The sequence below is a fragment of the Piliocolobus tephrosceles genome, chromosome 8 (assembly GCF_002776525.5).
Source record: "Piliocolobus tephrosceles isolate RC106 chromosome 8, ASM277652v3, whole genome shotgun sequence".
Classification (NCBI taxonomy): Eukaryota; Metazoa; Chordata; class Mammalia; order Primates; family Cercopithecidae; genus Piliocolobus; species Piliocolobus tephrosceles.
In genome coordinates this window covers 73,386,263-73,408,010 of record NC_045441.1, presented here as the reverse complement: position 1 = coordinate 73,408,010, position 21,748 = coordinate 73,386,263, and the positions used below count along the sequence as shown (strand labels likewise).

At 38.9% G+C, this 21,748-nt stretch overlaps 1 pseudogene; it reads right to left on the bottom strand.

The window, feature by feature from the left end:
• Positions 1-1,560: 1,560 nt before the first annotated feature.
• LOC111551050 lies at positions 1,561-2,722 on the bottom strand (annotated as a pseudogene).
• Between the last annotated feature and the right edge of the window lie 19,026 nt (positions 2,723-21,748).

Here is a 21,748-nt window from a genome sequence, read left to right as displayed (position 1 = left end):
TGCGTAAGACACGATTTAGCTCCTCCTTTGCCTTCCACCATGATTGTGAGGCCTCCCCAGTCATGTGAAACATGAGTCAATTAAACCTCTTTCCTTTGTAAATTACCCAGTCTTGGCTATGTCTTTATTAGCAGTGTGAAAACAGAGTAATATATTCCCAAATGGCATATTTAACATATATATAGTCATTTGCCATTTGCCAGTCTCTTAATTTGGGGCCAAAATCTTTTCTTTGAGAGTGGTCCCCTGATTGGAATTCCCCCTCACCATCTTTTTTGCATGAATTACCACTCTCTAAGATTTTCAGTTTCAATTTTTAAAAAACAAAACAAGAATTGAAAGACACTTGGAAAGGAACTGAGTGTAGAATCCTCCTAGATTCCCCCGGCCCCCTATGTTTCATGCTCACACCTATTTTGAAAGCAAACTAAAAAAAAAAAAAAAAAAAAATGAGAAGGAGTCTCACTGTGTTGCCCAGGCTGATCTCAAACTTCTGGGCTCAAGCAGTCCTCCTGCCTTGGCCTCCCAAAATGCTGGGATTACAGGCATGAGTCACTGCACCCACCCTGAAAGCAAATTTTTAATCACTCTATATTTATCCAGTTTTTCTAACGTACTCAGCCTAGTTTTTATGGAAACAAATATGTGTTCTTTTTGCATTTATATCTTGTCAGTTTTCTTAACATTTATTTAAATTATATAATTAAAAAAAGTTTGGGTTCAAACACCCAAATTGACTCTTGGAAAGCTTCCAGCTGAACTGGTAGGGACAGAAGTATAGGGCATCTAGAGAGCTATCTGCTTGCACATTTAAAGTGGAGGGTGACACGGCATGATCTGGCAAATCACATATTATATTAACATAACAGATTGAAAATAGCATGTACACTTGGGATGGTTAATTTTTTGTCAGTTTAGCTAGGCCATGGGGTACCCAGACGTTTGGTTAAACATTAATCTTCTGTGTCTGTGACAATGTTTCTTGATGAGGTTAATATTTGAATAGGTAGACTGAGTAAAGCAAACTGCCTTCCATAATATGGGTGGGCCTCATCCTATCCTTTGAAGACAACATGAATAAAACAAAAAGACTCACGAAGGGGGAACTCCTCCCGCCTGACTGCTTTGAGATGGGACACCAGTTCCTTTCTGGCTTTTGGACTTGAAACTGAAACATTGGCTGTTTTTTCAGTCTCCAGCCTGCTAAGTTTCAGATTGGAAATACATGTCAACTTCCCTGGGTCTCCAGCCTGCCAACTGCAGATCTTGGGATTTCTCGGCCTCCATAATTGCATGAGCCAATTCCTTATAATAAATCTCTTTTAGGATCTCTCTACTAGGATAAATGGGTATATTCTGTTTTTTTCTTCTTCTTCTTTTTTTTTTTTTTTAACCTTAAGAAAAACCAGTAGCTTTGTTTTTCCTCAATATACATTTAGAAAATTGGTCTGAGAAGTTGTTTCATGAAACAGCCCAGAGAACTATGTATAAAATTAAGAGTTCCAAACCAGTAAGAAAAAGTGCACAAATAAAGCACACATCCCCAGGGACCACTGCAGCCTAGGACCCTCCCATCAGAGGGGAGGCAAGGTCTTTGATGGTTTTTGAGTTCAGTTGAGGGATTGTGCTGATCTTCAGGAATTTGCTGTTTGCATACTTATTCTTGATGGCGATGAATTTAGTTAAGTTTTCATTTACTTTCAGCACATTTTTGGCCATGTGCTGCATGACTTCCAGTACTTCATTCTCTGTGTATCCTGTATAACACCGCTGCTTTAAGTTCCATTTTCCTTGGCCCAGAACCTTCTGAGACAAGCAGGAAGCAGCTGCTGCTGCCTTAGTAGGATGATAATGCATCATATCGTAGTCAATGAGAGTCAGCTCCATCAAATATTTGGCTAAAGTGTTCTGTTCAACATCATCCTTTCCAGCTTGTGATGCTTGCCTTAAGAAGTGTAGTGGCAAGGGTCCACCCAACTCAAATTTCGGTTCTTTCAAAATTAGTTTCCATTTCTTGGATTTGGGAAATAGTATAAGCATTGTCTGTGATGTAAACAAAGCCTTCAATATTTGGAGAAAACATCTCCTCATACTTGGAGGCCAAGAACAGAGCAGTAATCCAAACTAGTTGAAGCTTCCTATGGGAAACTGGCTGAACCAGTAAAAATCAATCCATTGTGGCAACACACACATACAGAGTCTCCTGAAGAAGCCTAAACTTGGAGTGGATTTGCACCAGCCAGTCTACCAGGATGGTACACTTATGTCCATTTATATCTCACCCATCTAAGAAATGTGGATTTATGAACTGCAAAATCTCCAGCTGCCTGAGGTACTGATAGATACCCTTAACGTAGTCACTGCAGAGCTGAGGGTTATTCCAATCTTCATTATCAATATCCCCAATTTTGCAGACCAAGGCATCAGAAAAAGCTTGGCAGATGTTCTCTTCTTTCATGGAGGCATCCTCAGGTATGGGAGAAGGACCGTTTGGAACCAACATTTCCATCTGTACTGTTTCACAGAAGCAGTAGGTTTCAGTTGTTTGTTGACATTTGTTGTTTTCCTGCGCTGAACTGGTACTTTGGTGTTCTGAGCTATCTTAACTATTTGTGCTACTCTAGTTTGTAACTCTATTTCTAATTTCTTCTAAAATGGTATGCCTAATAGTCACATGAGTCTTAGGTTTAGAATTAACTCCTGTCTCTCTCTCTCTGTGCATATACCCATTTATCCTATTGGTTCTGTCTCTTTGGAGAGCCCTAATAGAATACCTGACTACTAAATGCAATGTGGATCTTGGGACAGAAAGAGGACATTAGTAGAAAAACTGGTGAAATTTAAAAAGAGTCTGGAATTTAGTTAATAGTAATGTACCAGTATTGGTTTCTTAGTTGTAATGAATGTACCATAGTAATGTAAGATGTTAGCAACAGAGGAAGTCGGTTGAGGGGTATAGAACACTCTGTATTATCTTTGCAACCTTTCCATAAACCTAAAATTATTCAAAAATAAAAATTTTGTTTTAAAAAGTAGCATGTACCATATGATCTCTCTCTGTGAAACCGTTCCTAATTGTCTAGCTTTCTATTTGTATTTGTGGATTCTATTCATGAAATGTTAGTAATCTTTACTTTGGGAAATTATTTACTTGTTTCTTTGTGCTTTTCTGTATTGTTTGAATTTAAAATATATATATATATATGTTTTACTAAAACAGTGAAGTCATTTTTTAAAACATTTGAGGATGTTTTGAAAAGATGACTTCTAAAAATCTTGCAGAAAACACTATGATCTTTGATTTGGTGTTATTTTTTTAGTAGCATGGTCTTACCTATAACATTCTCCTTAGGAACCCAAAAAGGATTTCATGATGAGGCTCCAAGATTGATATTCTGTGGTAGGACTTGAAAAATTACCAGGTTGTGTTACCATAAGAACATGTTGTTCCTGTTTTGTTTTGTTTCTTCTTCTTCTTCTTCTTCTTCTTTTTTTTTTTTTCTAGTTCATTAAGGCTGCTATAACAGAATACCACAAACTGAGTGGCTTAAAAACAACAGAAATCTATTTCTTACAGTTCTGGAGGCTGGGAAGGCCAACATCAAGGCACCAGCAGATTCGGTGTCTGGTGAGGGCCTGTTCCCTGGTTTATAGATGGCTGTATTCTCACCCTTACATGGTGGAAGGGGCAAATGAATTATCTGGGGTCTCTTATTTATAAGGACACTAATCCCCTTCATGAGGGCTCTTACCCTCATAGCCTAATCACCTCTCAAAGGCCATGTCTCCTAATACCATCACATTGTGGGTTAGGATTTCAACATAAGAATGGGGTTGGGTGGGGAAGCAAACATTCTTTGAATAGCACCGACCCATACATAGCTTAATGGTTTATGTCAGTGTGTTACTATGGCTATTTGCTAGCGATAAGCATCATGAGGAAATGAAAGGCTTTTGGTTGCAATTCTCCTGTGGCTCTGTCCAGTGAAGCAATAAGAGAATAAAGAAAGTCAGGGATTTTTATCTCCAAATCAAAGCAGAGCTCACCTTTTAGTAATTGGAGGAATTAAAAGAACAAATTTCCTAAATGTTCTATGTTCTAGTACAAATAAAATTTTTTAATACTCACTCTGTTTATCCTCATATCCTCTATTTTCTTTGTTCTGTTCATCTTACCTCTATGTCTCCTGATGTCCAGCCTCTCTCTTTTGGATCCTTTTTTCTTTTGAGTCAGGGTCTCACTGTGTCTCCCAGGCTGGAGTGCAGTGGCGACATGATGGCTCACTGCAACCTCAACTTCCTGCACTCAAGCCTTCCTCCCACCTCAACCTCCCAAGCAGCTGGGACCACAGGCACACACCACCAAGACTGGCTAATTTTTGTATTGTTTTTTAGAGACATTGTTTTGCCCTGTTGCCCAGGCTGGTCCAGAACTCCTCTAGGCTCAAGTGATTCTCCTGTCTTGGCCTCCCAAAATGCTGTGGTTACAGGAATGAGCCACAGCACCCAGCCTCCTTTGACTTAACATATTAGGTCTATTGTAAATTCTCAAGGGAGCCATTTTTTTTTCCTTTTCCACCCTAATACTGTGAATTCTTTGCAGATGGAGAGACTGTTCTCTTCATTTCTGTTTCCCTTCACCTAGCACAGTCCTCACCCATCAAATTGTAGAGGATTGTAGCCACAGCTGCAAATGGAACCCTGGGTTTTCCAGTTGCTCCTACTCATTCAAGTTCTATGTCTCCCTTCTACCTATTGTTTTTCTTTCTCAGCCCCTTTTTCTTTTTATAATGTAGTTATAGGCTTATTGCCTATATTCTGTGCCTTCTGAATGTCCAGGCTGTACAGTTATTCTGCTGTTTATATGAGGCCAGGTCTTCCCTTTAGCTTGTGCTTCTATAAGGTAATAATGTAATCTATACCAGTAGTTCTGAAACTCTAGTGGGCATTAGAATCACCTGGAGGGCTTGCTAAAACAGACTGCTGGGCCCACTCCTAGAGTTTCTTATTTAGTAGGTCTGGGATGGCACTGGAGAATTTGCATCTTTAACAAGTTTCCAGTAGATGCTGATGCAAATACTGATGCTGCTAGTCCAGAGACTATACTTCATACATCATGGATCTACAGAAGCACTGGCTGGTCTAGTTCCCTTTGCAAGGAGGGGAAAAGAAATGCAGATGTTCAGTGTCTAGAACTTAGCCATAAAGTAAAGATAATAGGAAGAATATACATGTTTTGTTTTAAACCCAAGATATAAAGGCTTATTTCCATTATAATGATTATTCTTCAAATCATTTCTGTAGACCATAAGTAAAGTTAAAAGTGCTAAAGAAGAAAAGACTATTGATATTTCTATCAGAGCACATAAAAAGGTTAATTATGGCATGCACATCTTAAAGATCTCCTTGCCATCTGAGCATCTCCAGAAATACTTGCCATAGAACTGAAATAGAAATGATTATATGAGTAAATTATCACCCACACTCCTCACATGCATCATTTCATACCACAGCCTTTTCTCTTTTCAGGGAATAATGGTTTTACATTTTACTTTGTGATGGCACTCTAATTGCTAAATATAATAGGGGCATTATGCTACAAAGTTAAAAGACTGCAAGTGAAAAGATAAGTCAAATATAGTAATTTCACACAGCCAATGATTCTTCAAAGTATGTTTCTCTTTTTTTCCAGCTGTCTGCCAATTGTGAACTCTCACAGGCTCATGAAAATTGAATACTAAGGCAGAGAAAAGCTAACAGGGATCCTAGAATATTTCTAGTCCAGGAGTCTGTAACTATGATCTACTGGCCAAATCTGGCCCACCACCTGTTTTCATAAATAAATTTTTATTGGAAAATAGACATGCCCATTTTTATTGGGAAACAGCCATACCCGTTGTTTACATATTCTGTGTGGCTGCTTTTGCACTATAATAACAGAGTTAAATAGTTGCAACACAGACCATGTGGTCCAAAGCTGAAAATATTTACTATCTTGACCTTTACCAAAAAAGTTTACTGACTCCTGCTATAGTTCCAGCTACTCACTGTACAGATTAGAAACCTATCTAGAGGGAGAGAGTTGGGGAGGGCAGGAGAGAATGGAGGGAAAGGTAGGTTTACACATTCAAACAGAAACAGTATTGCAGAATGTGAGGCTTCTCCCTAAGCAACTCCTGTAAGACCTTTGGTCCACTGAAAGCCAGTCACAGCTGCCCTTCATGTATTAGTAGAGAAGGGGACATTGGAGTAAGTTTGTATCTCATTATAATTTTCAAAGAACCTCTTCAAATGTCAACCCCAAAAAGAAGAGCAGTGAGACAGAAGTGTGCCTTGATGTTAGTCCACAGTGTTATTTATGACATTTATTTGCACACGTATACAAAAGCACATTAGCAGCCTAACCTTTGGGGCTCATTTCTAATAATGAAAAAGTTATTTTTCATTGATGAGGAAGTCATTAGGATCATCTTGTCTTTCAGAAAATATACTAGCATTCTGTTATGTAGTATTCTCCATAGTGCCCAAAGCTTTCAGGAGAATGTGCCTTATTGTGGGAATTCTTATTTCTTCAAGTCACTGAATTGACAAAAGTATATGAGTGTGTGAGTATATGTTTACATTGCTATTTTACATAATTTATATATCCACATCTAAAATAAAATGATATAGTAGTGCTAGGTGTTCCCTAATCTCTCTCATTTATATGTTAAAAATTTATCTATTCTGTACATGAACAGAAGTCCCAATTCCATGGTTTCGGGTAAGTGCAAAGATATGTACAATGAGTTAAAATGGAGTGTTTTCACAAAAAGGAGCATTATTTTATTTGGTCACTCATCAGTTCTTTATTGGGTACCTCCTCTGTGCCAGGAACTCACTGTACTGACATGATACACACCAAGAGACTAAGAGAATCTGGTAGTCTGATGGGGGAGGTCACATGCAACACAATGTCTGCAAGTTCTACCATGGAGAGAGCCCTGGAAGAGACATTTGAGTGAAGTCCAAAAGATGAATAAGGGTTTGCACATGCCAGGGAAATGAAGCTCACTTTTAATGTTAATTCTCCTGGGAGATGTTCTTGACTCCTTTGTCCAAACCCCTTAAATGTCCCTATTCTGTGTTCCTATAGCATCTATCTATCAAAGGACTTTTCTGTCTGCCCAGCATTCAGTAGGTGTCTAGCAAATGAATGAATAATGAGTGAGTGAACACATGAATGAGTGAATGAGTGAATTATGAATATACAAAAGTCAGAGGTGTGAACCACTATGGCCTATTCTTGGAACTGCATATATGGCTAGAAGATAGGGCATGGGGAAGGAGGGACAGGTGTACTGGGATATGAGCCTGGAGAGGTAGGTCAGGGTAAGATTGTGGAGGACCCTATATGCCAATCTAAGGATTGAATTGTATTTATTATTTCAGCAATTTCATGTTGGCCCCCATTCTGTGCCAATCTTGTGTTAGTCTCTGGAGACACAAGATTCAGCCCCTCCCCTTGTAGACCTTACTGTTTCACTGAAGCTATATATATGTATACACATACACACACACACACACACACACACACACACACATATATATATATATATATTTTTTTTTGAGACAGAGTTTTGCTCTTTTTACCCAGGCTGGAGTGCAATGGTGCCATCTTGGCTCACCACAACCTCTGCCTCCCTGGTTCAAGCGATTATCCTGCCTCACCCTCCCAAGTAGCTGGGATTACAGGCATGCGCCACCACGCCAGGCTAATTTTGTATTTTTAGTAGAGACAAGGTTTCTCCATGTTGGTCAGGCTGGTCTTGAACTCCCAACCTCAGGTGATCTGCCCACCTCGGCCTCCCAAAGTGCTGGGATTATAGGCATGAGCCATGGCGCCTGGCCACTGAAGCAATATTAACTGTGGATAGGATATGGGCCCTGGATGTAGACTGCCTGGGTTTTGGTTTTAATTTACTCTATACTAGCTGTGTGGCCTTCAATTTCTCAATGCTTCAGTTTCCTTATCTTTAAAATTGGAGTAATAATAGAACCTACCTCATAGTTACTGTTGTGATTAAAATGAGATAATGTATGTAAAACTTCTTGGCACATAGAAAGTACCCAACAAATATTAAGCACTCTTTTTACTGGGGAAAATGGACCTTAAGCAAGTAATTAAAAGTGTGATGGGGAATTGCAGAAGATGAGGCCCACAGTGCAAAGACAATGTAATGGTGGCAGGTAGTGGTATGCCATGGAAATGATCTGGAGATTCAAAGAAGTACTCTCCAGTGGAAGAATGGGTGGAAATGAGGCTGGAGAGGAGGCAGCAGCCAGCTCATGGAGAGGGTCAGGGTCAGATTTTGGACTTTGTTCCAGGGCCATTGAGAGCCACTGAAGAGATTAAGCATGGGAATGACAAAATCTGAGTTGTGAATTTTTTTGTTTTTGACACAGGATCTCTCTCTGCCACCCATGCTAGAGGGCATTGGCATGATTAAAGCTCTCTGTAGCCTTGACCTCCTGGACTCAAGCAGTCCTCCTGCATCAGCCATCTAAGTAGCTGAGACTACAGGTGCATGCCACTGCACTTGGCTAATTTTTAAATTTTTTTGGAGAGATGATGTCTTGCTGTTTTGCTCAGACTGGTCTTGAACTCCTGAGCTCAAGCAATCCTCCTGCCTTGACCTTCCAGAGTGCTAGAATTACAGATGTGAGCCACCATGCTTGGCCCAGAGTTGTGCTGTTAAGAGATGAAGAGAAGTGGACAGATGTAAGAGATTGCAGGAATCAAATTGACAGGAATTGGTGATTGATTGACTATAAGAGGAGAGGGAAAAAAAAGAATGTAAAATGACTCCCAGATTTCTGGATTGAGCCATTGAATTAATAGTGTGCCATTTACTCAGGATCTATGAAAGGAGGAACAGACTTTCAGGGACAGTTGAAGTTGAACTGCCAGTGCAGATGGTGATGGAGCTCAGAATATAAATGGGCATGGAACCTGGATGTGGATGAGATTGTCAAGGAAAACATGTAACAAGAAAAGACAACCAAGATGGAATTCTGGGTGTAGAAGAAAATTCCAGAGGAGACTGAGCAGGAGTATTCAAAGAGGTTGGTTTAAAAACTAGGAGATGATGATATGACAGAAACCAAGGGAGAAAAAAGGAGGGCATGGTCAACATTATCCAATGCTGCTTCATTTTGTGGCTCAAGCCTGTAATCCCAGCACTTTGGGAGGCCGAGACGGGCGGATCACGAGGTCAGGAGGTCGAGACCATCCTGGCTAATACGGTGAAACCCCGTCTCTACTAAAAAATACAAAAAACTAGCCGGGCGAGGTGGCGGCACCTGTAGTCCCAGCTACTCGGGAGGCTGAGGCAGGAGAATGGCGGGAACCCGGGAGGCGGAGCTTGTAGTGAGCTGAGATCCGGCCACTGCACTCCAGCCTGGGCGACAGAGCGAGACTCCGTCTCAAAAAAAAAAAAAAAAAAAAAAAAAAAAAAAAAAAAAAAATGGCCCAGTGGATTTGGCAATTAGATCTTTTATCAGGGTTATTTAAAACTCTTCTAGATCCCGAACATGATGGTTTCTGAAGATCCAACCACATATTACAGCAAACATTAAAATGCACCTAATTCTATATTAAATTTATGTCATAAAAATTTAGGACATTAACCTTTTTCCCTTTGAAATTATTACAAATTAAAATGTTCTATTTTCTTCTGTATTTGAGTCAGTGAATTTTTCTTTAGATCTCAAACATTTTGTAGGTTCTTGAAAATGTAGAAGACCTAGGCTGTCATCAATAGTGACCATATTCAGGCTGGGCACGGTGGCTTATGCCTTTAATCCCAGCACTTTGGGAGGCCAAGGTGGGCAGATCACTTGAGGTCAGGAGTTTGAGACCAGTCTGGTCAAAATGGTGAAACCCTGTCTCTACTAAGAATACAAAAAATTAGCCAGGCGCGGTGGGTGCTGCCTGTAACTCCAGCTACTGGGGAGGCTGTCTGGAGAATCTCTTGAACCCAGGAGGCAGAACCTGCAGTGAGCTGAGATCGCACCACTGCACTACAGCCTGGGCAATAGAGCAAGACTCCGTCTCAAAATAAAACAAACAAAACAGGTAGAACCACATTCAGAGAAGGCTACAGGGGCCATGGAGTGAATGACTGATGGAGCCAAGACAGTAAGTATGAACTTCTCTTTCCCAGACATAGCAAGGAAAGAAAAGAAAGAGATGGAGAGAGCAAAGAGGGCCGTAAAATCCAGGTAGGACATGATTTATTTAAGATTGGAGTTTCTCACATGGCTTAGAAGAAAAATGTAGCAAAAAAAAAAAAAATTGATGACTGAGGAGAGAATAGTAATATTTGATCAAAATGCTGCTTAAGGAGACAAGAGGAACAGATCCAGAACATAAGAAGGATTCACCTTCTTTAATATCCCTGTTTGTCTGAGTCCAGATGGAAGGAGGTAAGAACAGGTGGTGGATAGATGGTCACATCCTATAGCTATCATTAATAATGAAATGTTAAAATCACAACTCTATCAAGTAAATGCCACCACCATTTGGCATTGTTCTCCTAAAGATTGGAGACTACAATAATGGCAGTGAAAGGCCCCAGCAGTTAACAACTCTGTTTCATAAATAATTTCAAACTACTCTGTGATGCAGAGTGCTGTGTAGATGCCTGTTGGGGTTTGGCCCCTGATTCCTTTGAGCCAGGAAGAGTCAATGTACTCTCTCTATAATAGATGTTGGAAGTAAAATGCCCACCTGTGTCAAGCAGATTGATTTGTCAAAAGTACCATCTGATAAATTGGTTGATTTACAGAGAAGGCAGGAGCTTTATGGGAAGTGCATTAACTCTTTGGGGCCCTTGGGGCAAGAGTAGTAAATCATTGCTGCAGTACTAAGTGGTTTCTCTAATGGCCCCAAAAGTAAATGCATCCCCCAAAGTCTCAGATGTTCACAGGTGGTCATTTACCCTCTGAGACTTAAAATGATTACAAGCACTTTTCAAGAGCTATATCAGTGACCCAATTCCCACTTTACAGATAGGGAAATTGAAGTTCATTCTAGGCCAGTTAGTAACAGTTTAGAGTAGATACTAGCGAGCTTAAGTGGCCAGCTAATACTTAGCATTGCTGCTCTGACACCAAAAGGTATTCCAGTGATCATCTCAGCAAATATTTGTCATTCGAAGTGTAACTGTTCACAGTAAAATACTCCATATTCATTCCCACGGAGTAGACAATTAGCTCCAATAAGATTGACTTGAATGTCCTTTTGCAAAAATTTTATTTTGGTTGTGGCTTTTTGTTGTTAGATGTTTGTCAATTGTAGAAATAGAAATGAAAACTCAAGTCAATAAAGAAGATAGAAAACTTTTTATGATAGATTCTGGAAGTAGGTCTCAAAATTTGTGAGCAAGTTTATTAAGCTCATACACTGAATACATTGGGTCATCTTTGGAGATGTTGCTTAAAAAGCCATGAGTGTTTCAGAGCTGAAGGGGGCCTTGAAAGGCTTAACTCAAGAGGGCTTATTTTACAAATGAAAAAATTGTCTCTAAAGTGGCCCAGCCAGACCTTTTGCCTTAAGCTTGCAAAGTAAGAAAACCCGTATACCTAAAGGCGACACAGAGTGGGGGTCAGGGACTCCCAGGACTTGAAGACTAGTGGCCACAGAAAGGGGGAGAAAGCATTCTACATGGTCGTTAATATTATCCAGATTTATCGTAAAAAGGCCCACCAATTCTTCGGCCTCTTTCCTCAAAAGGAAAAGACAACACACACACACACACGTACACACACACATACACACTCACCTACATACATAAAGAAAAATTAGTTACCAAATGATAAGCATGTAAAACTTGAGGCAAAGAAGTTCTATTCCAGGGCTTATCCACCTCTAACCTCAAAGCTTACTTGCATGTACTCTGTAAGCACAATTGAACCTTGAATATTTTTGATGATGCTTCCTAGTGTATTATGACTGTGTTATTATAAAGTTTACATAGAAGAGCAATGATCTGTGTAATTTCTTGCCTAAAATGGTAGTCTTTTGGTCAGTAGACGAAGAATGAGAGCAGCTTAGTGTTCTGGGATTGCATGGAATGGGACATTGGTTTTGTTTGTTTTGTTTTATCTTGTCATTGGTGATTAGATTTAGGACATAAGTGCCAAAATAGGCCATTTTGATCAACACTGGGACTTCCCTGTTAAAATCTTGGCTGAGTTCAGTGAGTTTCACAAACACGTAAAAAGCAAGCTTAAATACTGGCAGAGGGTGGCCTGAAAAGGAAATTCAGCTTTCTTGCTGAATAAGAGATGCATATAATTATTAATCAAAATAAATATAAGGATCAAATAATTATAATTGCATTAAACTCTTTGGGGATTTGAGACTTTTCTCGTATCTATAAACTAAGAATAGCTATTATTGAATTCACTTATGAATCACAGTCCTTTACATTTATTTGTCATCTTACACATCACAAAATGCTTTCACCTGTTACGATTTTGTTTGATGTTCACAGTAAGTGCAAATGCGCAGGACAGGTATTATTAGCCCCATTTAATAGATGAGTGAGTTGAACTTATGAATGGTCCAGAGCTCTTTCTATAGGCAACATTGCCTCTTAAGATCCTGTTGGTTGTCCCTTTGTGATGAATAATCACTTCTTTGCTCAAGGAAGAACTAGGTCTTCAAAAGTTGCTGTCATTTTATATAAATGTTGACTGAAGGTATGCACAACCTGACCTGGAAATATAAGAAGTATGTCATTGACATATCTTTATGATATTCAAGCAGGTTACCTTTTTTCTACCAATAATAATTGAAATAAATTAAAGAGAGTACAGATTAAACATATGTTTTCAGTTGATGGTGGGAATGTAAAGAGGCTCTTAATGAATTTGTTAATGGCTCTTTCCATTTTGCTCAATGCTCGGTTATCAATGCCAGTGAGTTTTGGACTTTGATCATAATAACATTTATCTGTTTCTTTAAAAGCTGTTTTTTTTTTTTTTATACTGAAGGTTACCCTAGTTGCATAGTGCACTTTTGCCAGCATGATGGCACTTCTGAATGCCTCCAGACCAGTGCTCCCTAAGAATCTGTAAAATATTCTTTTCATGCCAGCTGTTGTGCTCCTTTTATTCCCCCAATTTGCATATGGTGTGTTACTGAACAAGAGAGTTTTTCTTTCGATTTCACCCAATGCAGGTGTGCAGTCATTCTGTGAGAGCTTTTATAATCAGCTATGTAAATTATCTCTCAGGTCCAAGGGCCAAAAAATAGTTTTTCATAAAGACAATAAAAAACCATAATATTTATACTTTATTTTTTTAAGTCTTCTGAGAAAATCTTTCTGCCAGTAGCAACGTCACGAACAGCATCAGTCATTGTGGGAAGGGTTGGCAATTATTTTTCTAGCTGGTGTAGGTTTGTAGAAAACAAAAATTTTCCAAAGCCATAAATATGTAATAAAATGTATTGGCTTACTTTTCTGGAAAAGCCCACTAAAATTTCTTTTTTGTATTTACTTTTAAAATCTTCCCAGATACTTAAGAATTCCTGGACTCTATATCCTCTCAGCCACTGCTTTTTATTTTCTCTTGCAATCATTTTCTGTAATATGTGCTTGTCTCAGACCCAGAACACCAAACTGAAATACTCAGGTGGACATGTTTTTCTTTTTTGCTCAGTTCTATTTATGTGTACAGATGCTAATTGGGGTCAAATCACATTATAGAAAATCTGGGCTTGTTAAAATATGAAGTGCCCTTAACCTTTATTAAGTATTGTTGTAACCAGAAGTCCTAAAGATATATAAAAGGTCAAATATTTATCATGTGTACAAATCTGACCCCAATAATAATAGATTATTATTCTATAACTCTTTTAAAATGTCAAAAATCATATCACATCTTATATAAAGGAAATATGTGATTTTCATGAAAACTAATTTCATTAATTATTCCGATGTCACTAGCCACCAAATTTAAGATGATTTTGAACTTAATTCCTTCTCAATAAATATAAAATAAATTAAACTTTTATTGATATGAATTATTGCTTTACTCCAAATTTTCACAATCCTTAAATAAAAAATATAAAGCAGGAACACAGACATTTTCACCAGATGGCTCCTTTCATCTTTAAGCTTTGTTCAAAGTTTTGGCCAATTCTATGAAAGCCCCAAAAAAATAAAAAATAAAAACTGTCTCTGCTTTGTCCTTAAAACTTAGTTTCCAAGTTGAAGTTCATAATCACATTAAAGTCACTTGACTTTTAATGTTTACATTTTATAGAAAGAAAAAGGAGTATTCAAGTTGGTTTCTGGTAGATTCCAAATAAGGCATAGTAGAGCCTTAAATTTCTCATAATGATCAGAAGGAAATGCATCCTTTTTTATTATGTGGTAATCTGTTGGCTGAGCTCAGACTGCCAACCTCTCCGTACCCTGCTTTGGTTGACTAGATGGCTCACTCCTCTGGGTGTTACATAAATAGCCTATCCTGGTAGAGAAGGGGACTCACACGCCAACTTTAGGCTCAGACTGACTTGAGAGGGTAATAGTCTCAATGGGCTTTGCAGAAAAAAATTCATTTTGTACCATAGACATGGGCAGTTTTTCTAAATTCTGTCATTTTAAATATATCTTCTGGTCACTTCTCTGAGTTCTCTATTGATAAGGCCATTGGAGAAACATAAGGATTTTTACAAAATATTTGTCTTTCCAGGAGACTGCATTCTAGATATGAAAATATACAACCCCCACACATTTTCCTAAAGATCGTACTAAGTCATCCTCCCTCACTCATTCTTGCTAGAGCGCACTCCCATGTTCCTTTTGTAGGTGGCACCTATTATCCACTGTAAATTTTGCCAACTTGCTTTCTTCAGCAGATTGTTGGTGCTAAATAAATGGTGTGATTTGTAGTAATAATGGTGATGATAATGACTCTTTTTTTTTTTTTTTTTTTTTTTTTGAGACGGAGTCTCGCTCTGTCGCCCAGGCTGGAGTGCAGTGGCTGGATCTCAGCTCACTGCAAGCTCCGCCTCCCGGGTTTACGCCATTCTCCTGCCTCAGCCTCCCGAGTAGCTGGGACTACAGGCGCCCGCCACCTCGCCCAGCTAGGTTTTTTTGTATTTTTAGTAGAGACGGGGTTTCACCGTGTTAGCCAGGATGGTCTCGATCTCCTGACCTCGTGATCCGCCAGTCTCGGCCTCCCAAAGTGCTGGGATTACAGGCTTGAGCCACCGCGCCCGGCCGATAATGACTCTTAAAACACCTAACTAATCCCAGTGAACTCTCAGTGATGTTTAGGCTGTGGAACACGTAGTTGACTAACAGTGATAAATGACTGAAAACGAGGTGATAAATTACTATGCAGATTGTTGATGGCCTATAATTGTCTTAAAAGGGGGATATTTTATAACAGACTAATCCCATTTAAATAAATGTGTGTAGAGCATTTTAGATATATAGGACTGTATCTGTATATTTTTAATATTAACCAACTCCATAAAATTCAAGATGCAGAACAACTTAGATAAACACTCCTTAGGTCAAGGGCCATGGGAGGTAAGAATTAAGGTTGTGTTTGCTCTTTCTTGAATGTTGCATTGTTCCTGGGTCGGTAAGCATAACTTTAGAGACTCCACCAATATAAACACTAAACTACCTAGTTATGAGCCTGTGTTTACACAGTCCGGATCAAAAGCACAGACACTCAGGTTCATTTGCATTTGCTGCCAAAAATGTCCTAATTCTTCTTTTGAAAGGGAGCAATAATTCATATTTTGATGCCATTTACTCCCAAGGTTAATTTATATTTACAAATTTTATAACAGGCCTCATGTTCTTTACCATGTTGCCAGCACTTTCTTTTCTTTTGAGTTGCATTGTTCTTTTCTAAGGAACTGATTGTCGTAGGATCATTGCAGGGAGCACAGATGAAAAGCCTGTTATTCCAAAGGATTAAATTGCAATTCTTAGTGAACCATTGCCAAGCAATTTTTTTACAAACCCGAGGAGGATTGGAAATAGGAAATGTTATGCCTTGAAAAGGGGTGGGAATGGTTGAATGGATGAGGAAGAACAATCATCCTAGTAAGTGTTATTAAATTCTCTTCAAGTAAAATCATGGAGCAAATAAATGATGACAAAATCTGTAAAATATCCAAATGGTCAGGAATAATAAACAACTGAGTTTGTAAAGAAGTAATAATATCATGGGATAGATTTTGATTGAATCTATCCCACGATTCAGTAAAAATTTACTCATGATTTTTATTGAATGTAGCATGTAGCATTAATGCACAAAAGTAATTAAAATTCCAGCTTTACTTTAGCATCTTCCGGGTTCAAGGGCTATGGGGGCAGAGGACCTAAGATTTGCAAATCACTTGAATATGACCTCTTTGGGGAAGGAAAATATAGTAGGAAAAAAGCAATGAAAGGGAGTCTGTATCTTGGAGCATGATAACTGAGCACATTCCCCAAAATCTGACCTGAAATTAGGAAGAGAAATTAGTTCTGTTTGAGGTTCTAAACACCAGAAAAGTTTCATATAACCTGAGAGGGGAGAGGATAAGTAAATTTTGGAAAGAAAACACCATAAAGAAGAGATGTTTCAAAATTCAATTCTGAAATATGTTAATGAACTCAAAGGAAGATAAAGGATTTAAGTGCCCAATGTAATGGAGAAATTAGAGTAAGGAGAAAAGAAACTGACAATTAAATGTGTGCTCTTTGCAACAGGGAGCCTACAGGATGCCATTGTGGTTTCTGTTTATGTATCACTGTAAGAATCAAGAACAAACTCCACATGAAATGCTGTAACAAAGAGTTCAAAAATATTCACTGAAAGTGTACCATGTTTCAGGCATATATCAAGCACGATGATACATGCTTGGGATTAAAAAGGTGGATGAGATACAATATCTGTGCTCTAAAAGTTCATAGTATTTGGGAGAAAAGAGAGACATACAAGAGGATGATTGCAGTCAAAACATTGGAGCAGATGCTACAAGGATATGTAATACAAAGGAAGTTCAAGAGCTGCAACTTGCTTTGCCTGGGAAAATCAAGAAATGCTTTGAAAAAGGGGTAGTGTTTGAGTTGGGTCCTGGAGGATGAGTAGGAGTTCTTCAGGCACAGAGAAGACAGATGCAAAGGATAAGGTGCATGCAGTGTGATCAGTTCAGGGTTGCCTGGGTTGAAGGAGTCAGCAGGAGAGGAGTTTGGAGGTTGCTGGGGTTAGGCCATGGAGGGCCTTTTGTAGTTGTTGAGGGGTTTAGCTTTAACGAGCAGGTCCAAGACAGCATTACCAGCTTTAAAACAAGGGAATGACCCAATCAAACATGTGTCTCAGAACAGAAGCTCTGGCAGGGAGGGGAAAGATGAGGCTGAAGTCCGCAGGTAGCAGTCAGGAGGCAGTTGCAGCAGGGACAAAGGCGAGATGAGAGATCAGATTCCACAGATAGTTTGGAGATGGTATGAGTAGACCTTCGTGAGCTATTAAATGTTAGGGGTGAGGAAAGGGAAAAGTTGAAGGGGTTTCCAGCTCCTAAGATCATGATACCATTAACTGAAATAAAGAACACTGCAAAAGGAATACATCATTTATGTCTACAGCAGGGCAGTATGGGGGGCGGTGTGCAGGGAAGGCTAGCAGATAGGTTGTTAAAATCCTTCCTGTGTAGTGGAGGAGACTGCAGCTCGGAGAGAACCAGCCAGAATGATGTTCTCACCCTGCCCCACCCTATTGTGTCCTTGAGGAGACTCATGAGTCAAACATTTGGTTGGAATTTTGCTAATTTTTATCTATTACAAAATGCTATTTTATTTATTTATTTGTTTGTTTGTTTATTTTGTGATGGAGTTTCGCTCTTCTTGCCCACCCAGGCTGGAGTACAATGGTGTGATCTTGGCTCACCGCAACCTCCGCCTCCCAGGTTCAAGCAATTCTCCTGCCTCAGCCTCCCAAGTAGCTGGGATTACAGGCATGCACCACCACACATGGCTAATTTTGTATTTTTAGTAGAGACGGGGTTTCTCCATGTTGATCAGGCTGGTCTTGAACTCCCGACCTCAGGTGATCTGCCCACCTCAGTCTCCCGAAGTGCCGGGATTACAGGCATGGGCCACTGCGCCGGGCCACAAAATGCTGTTTTTAAAAACAGGCACATTCGGCTGGGCGCGGTGGCTCACGCCTGTAATCCCAGCACTTTGGGAGGCTGAGGCAAGTGGATCACCTGAGGTCAGGAGTTTGAGACCAGCCTGGCCAACATAGCGAAACCCCATCTCTACTAAAAATACAAAAATCAGCCAGGCGTGGTGGCAAGCACCTATAATCCCAGCTATTTGGGAGGCTGAGGTGAGAGAATCACTTGAACCTGGAAGGTGGTGGTTGCAGTGAGCCGAGACGGTGCCACTGCACTCCAGCCTGGGTGACAGAGTGAGACTCCATCTCCAAAAAAACAAACAAACAAACAAAAAAACAGGCACATTCAAGCCTGCCATGCCCTGAATGTTATTACAATAGAGACCAACAACATGCCAACTCGTCTCAGACTAACCTAGACTGTGGCTCTCAGAACAAATGAAGTTCCCTCTCATTACTTATAAATGGAATAGTGTCCTGATATTACAAGGCAACTTGTTTAAAAACTCATATTTTTACCATTTCCAAAAGCTTATTTTTGTTATCAAGAAAATCTCAATACTATGCAACTAGCAAGAAATCACAGAAATATCAAAACAGTCTTACTTTTCCAATTCATTGATATGCATAAATAAAATAAATTTAAACTAATGAAATGTTTATGAAATATTCTTATTTATTTCTCATATTCTAGCTGATATATTAATAGTTTGGATATTTGTTGCTGCCCAAATCTCATGTTGAAATGTATAATAAAAAAAAAAAAAAAAAAAAAAAAGATAAGTTAAGAAAAAAAAAAAAAAAAAAGAAATGTAATCTCCAGTGTTGGAGGCGGGGCCTGGTGGGAGCTGTTTGGGTCATGGGGGCACATCCCTCATGGCTTGGCGCTGTCTGCGTGGTAGTGAGTGTGTTCTTTCCGGGCCCATTCCCTCTCTGCTCCTGCTTTCACCATGTGACATGCCTGCTCCCAATTTGCCTTCTGCTTTGAGTAAAAGCTCCCTGAGGCCCCCTCAGAAGCCAGGCAGGTGCCGTCACCATGCCTCCTGTACAGTTTGCAGAATCATGAGCTAATTACATCTCTTTTCTTTATAAATCACCTAGCCTCAGGTCTCTCTATTTCAACGTGAGAACAGCCTTACACACCATCGTACATGGGTTGTGATTATTTATAAGTTTTCGTTTGGAAAGGGGTTCTACTTATTAAAAAGTTTTAAAAACACTGAATATAAAGTATATATTACATTTATTTCTCCTGAAATTTATTTGTCAGATTGTTAATCAGGTCTTCAATTTATTGGACTTGTTTAAAATTCTAAAATTGTTCTTTTGCTCTCTTCACACACATATCCATATTCTTCTGCTGGCTCCCCACTTCTCCCTTTGAGCTTATGTAAGACAATAACAGGAACAATCTGATTTGGCAGCATAATAACCAACTAAAATATGTCTCTTCTGTTTTTCATTTTGCTTGATCATGACAACATCAAAATGCAAGAACGGGTGAACTGTTTTGAAGTCTAGGTTTTGAAAACACTTGTTTACTGGTGTGGATGTGTGTGCATTTATATATTTAACATTAATAGCAGATTTCTCTGTCATTTTTACATTTTTGTTTCAAAAACAGTGGCCTGGACAGATCCTGGCAAAATACATTGAATGGTTATGGTAGCAGCTAAAATTTTAGTAGAAGAATAAAAATGTACATTAATACAATTTACACTTATTTTATTAGTTTGTGTAATCTTATATGAGCAAGGATCAACTCTTCTGTTGTATATAACTTTTTAATATGTTATTTGAACTTCATCAACAGCTTCTTGATTGGGTCTCAAGCATTAATCAGGCCCCTCACAAGTACTAGGAGAGGCTTAAACATCTTGCATCCATCATAAAGAATAAGTAGGACCATAATGACTAATCACATTAGCATAATTTAAAAATGCAGAGCGTGAATAGCTTTTTTCCCCAAGATTTGTAGTAAAACCATATGCACAATAAGACTGAAATGATTCATTACACCACTGGCTTGTTTATATTATAACATATTTATGTGCCCAGCAGAATGAAACCATAAAACTGCCATTAATGAGTACAGGAAAGAGGTTCTGTTTTTAACTAAATTACATGAATTCATAATGAATATATTTTTAAAAAATTATTTTAAGGGGAAGGGATCTTGCTATTGTGTTGTGTCCTTTTGGGACATTACAAAACCCATTCTCATCATAGATCTTTTTTTGTCATCTACACTTTGTACTTTGCACTTAGGCCATAAGTAAATTTAGCAATTTATGAACAAGTTTCTGCCCTTAAAGCCAAACAATGAGTTATAGGTGGAGTCACTGCATATTGCAGAAGCACGCAGCTAAAGGAAATGTATTCTTAGGGGAAGAAACAAAACAACAAAAACAAAAACACCTTTTTCTTTGTAGCCACTTACAAATAAAAAAAAAAATCTTGCCATCCAATGGATATGAGTTCACTGGTCCCCTCTTAGAACTTTGGGATGTCTGTTTTAGGATCGAATTTGTCTGCTAAATATTGTTTATGGAGTGCCAGGCACTGAGCAAGATGCTTCAGAGGCAACAGTGAAAAATGACAAACATAGTAGTTGCCTTAATTGCCATTGCCTTACCATCTAGTAAGAAAAGCAGAAAGAGAAACAGACATTTAAATTATAGGATAAAGATTTTATCATGGAGGAACTAATAAGCAAGGCATCCAGGTGCAAGGACAGTGTTGATACCTGGAAGGTAAGCAGGAGTCTGCCAGGTGAAAGGGCATGAGGGTGCAAACAGAACTATTCCAGGCAAAGGCCAGTATTCCATGTGGAATGTTTAGGGAACTGAGAATAGTCATTATCAAATAATTGTTGAATAAATGTTGACTGCATACAACTAAACCATAAATCCCAAGACAAAATATAGCAAGAGATGAAGCTAGAAGGTATTCAGGGGTCCAGATTTATTCACTTAACCATATTCAGGAGCTAGGGAAATATCAATATGCAAGATAGACATGGTATCTTCTCTCAGGGAGCTTATTGTTTTGTTGGGGAAACATAAAAATAATCACCATAATAATGTCAAATTGTAATGAATGCAATGAAGAAAACAAACAAGTTGCTAAGAGAGAATAGCAAGAACTTACTTTAAATGGGATTAGGATGATGTCTCTGAGGAGGTGAGATTTGAAGAATGAGAAGGAGTCAGATCATAAAAGTCTGGGGAACCTTATTAAGGAGCTATGGCTTTATCTTGAGAGTTACCCATGTTTAAAGATTTTAAGCAGGGAAGAGATGTCATCAATTTGCATTTTACAAAAATCACCCTGGCTGCAGAGTCTGGAGATGAATAAGGCAGGAGGTAGGGAAACAAGTTGGATGGTGTATTTGTTTCATTGCTATGAACGAATGCCTGAGACTGGGTGATTAATAAAGAAACAAGGTTTATTTGACTCACAGTTCTGCAGGCTGTACAGGCATAATGCCAGCATCTGTTCAGCTTCTTGTGAGGCCACAGGAAGCTTACAATCATGGTGGAAGGCAAGGGGGAAGCCAGCATATCACATA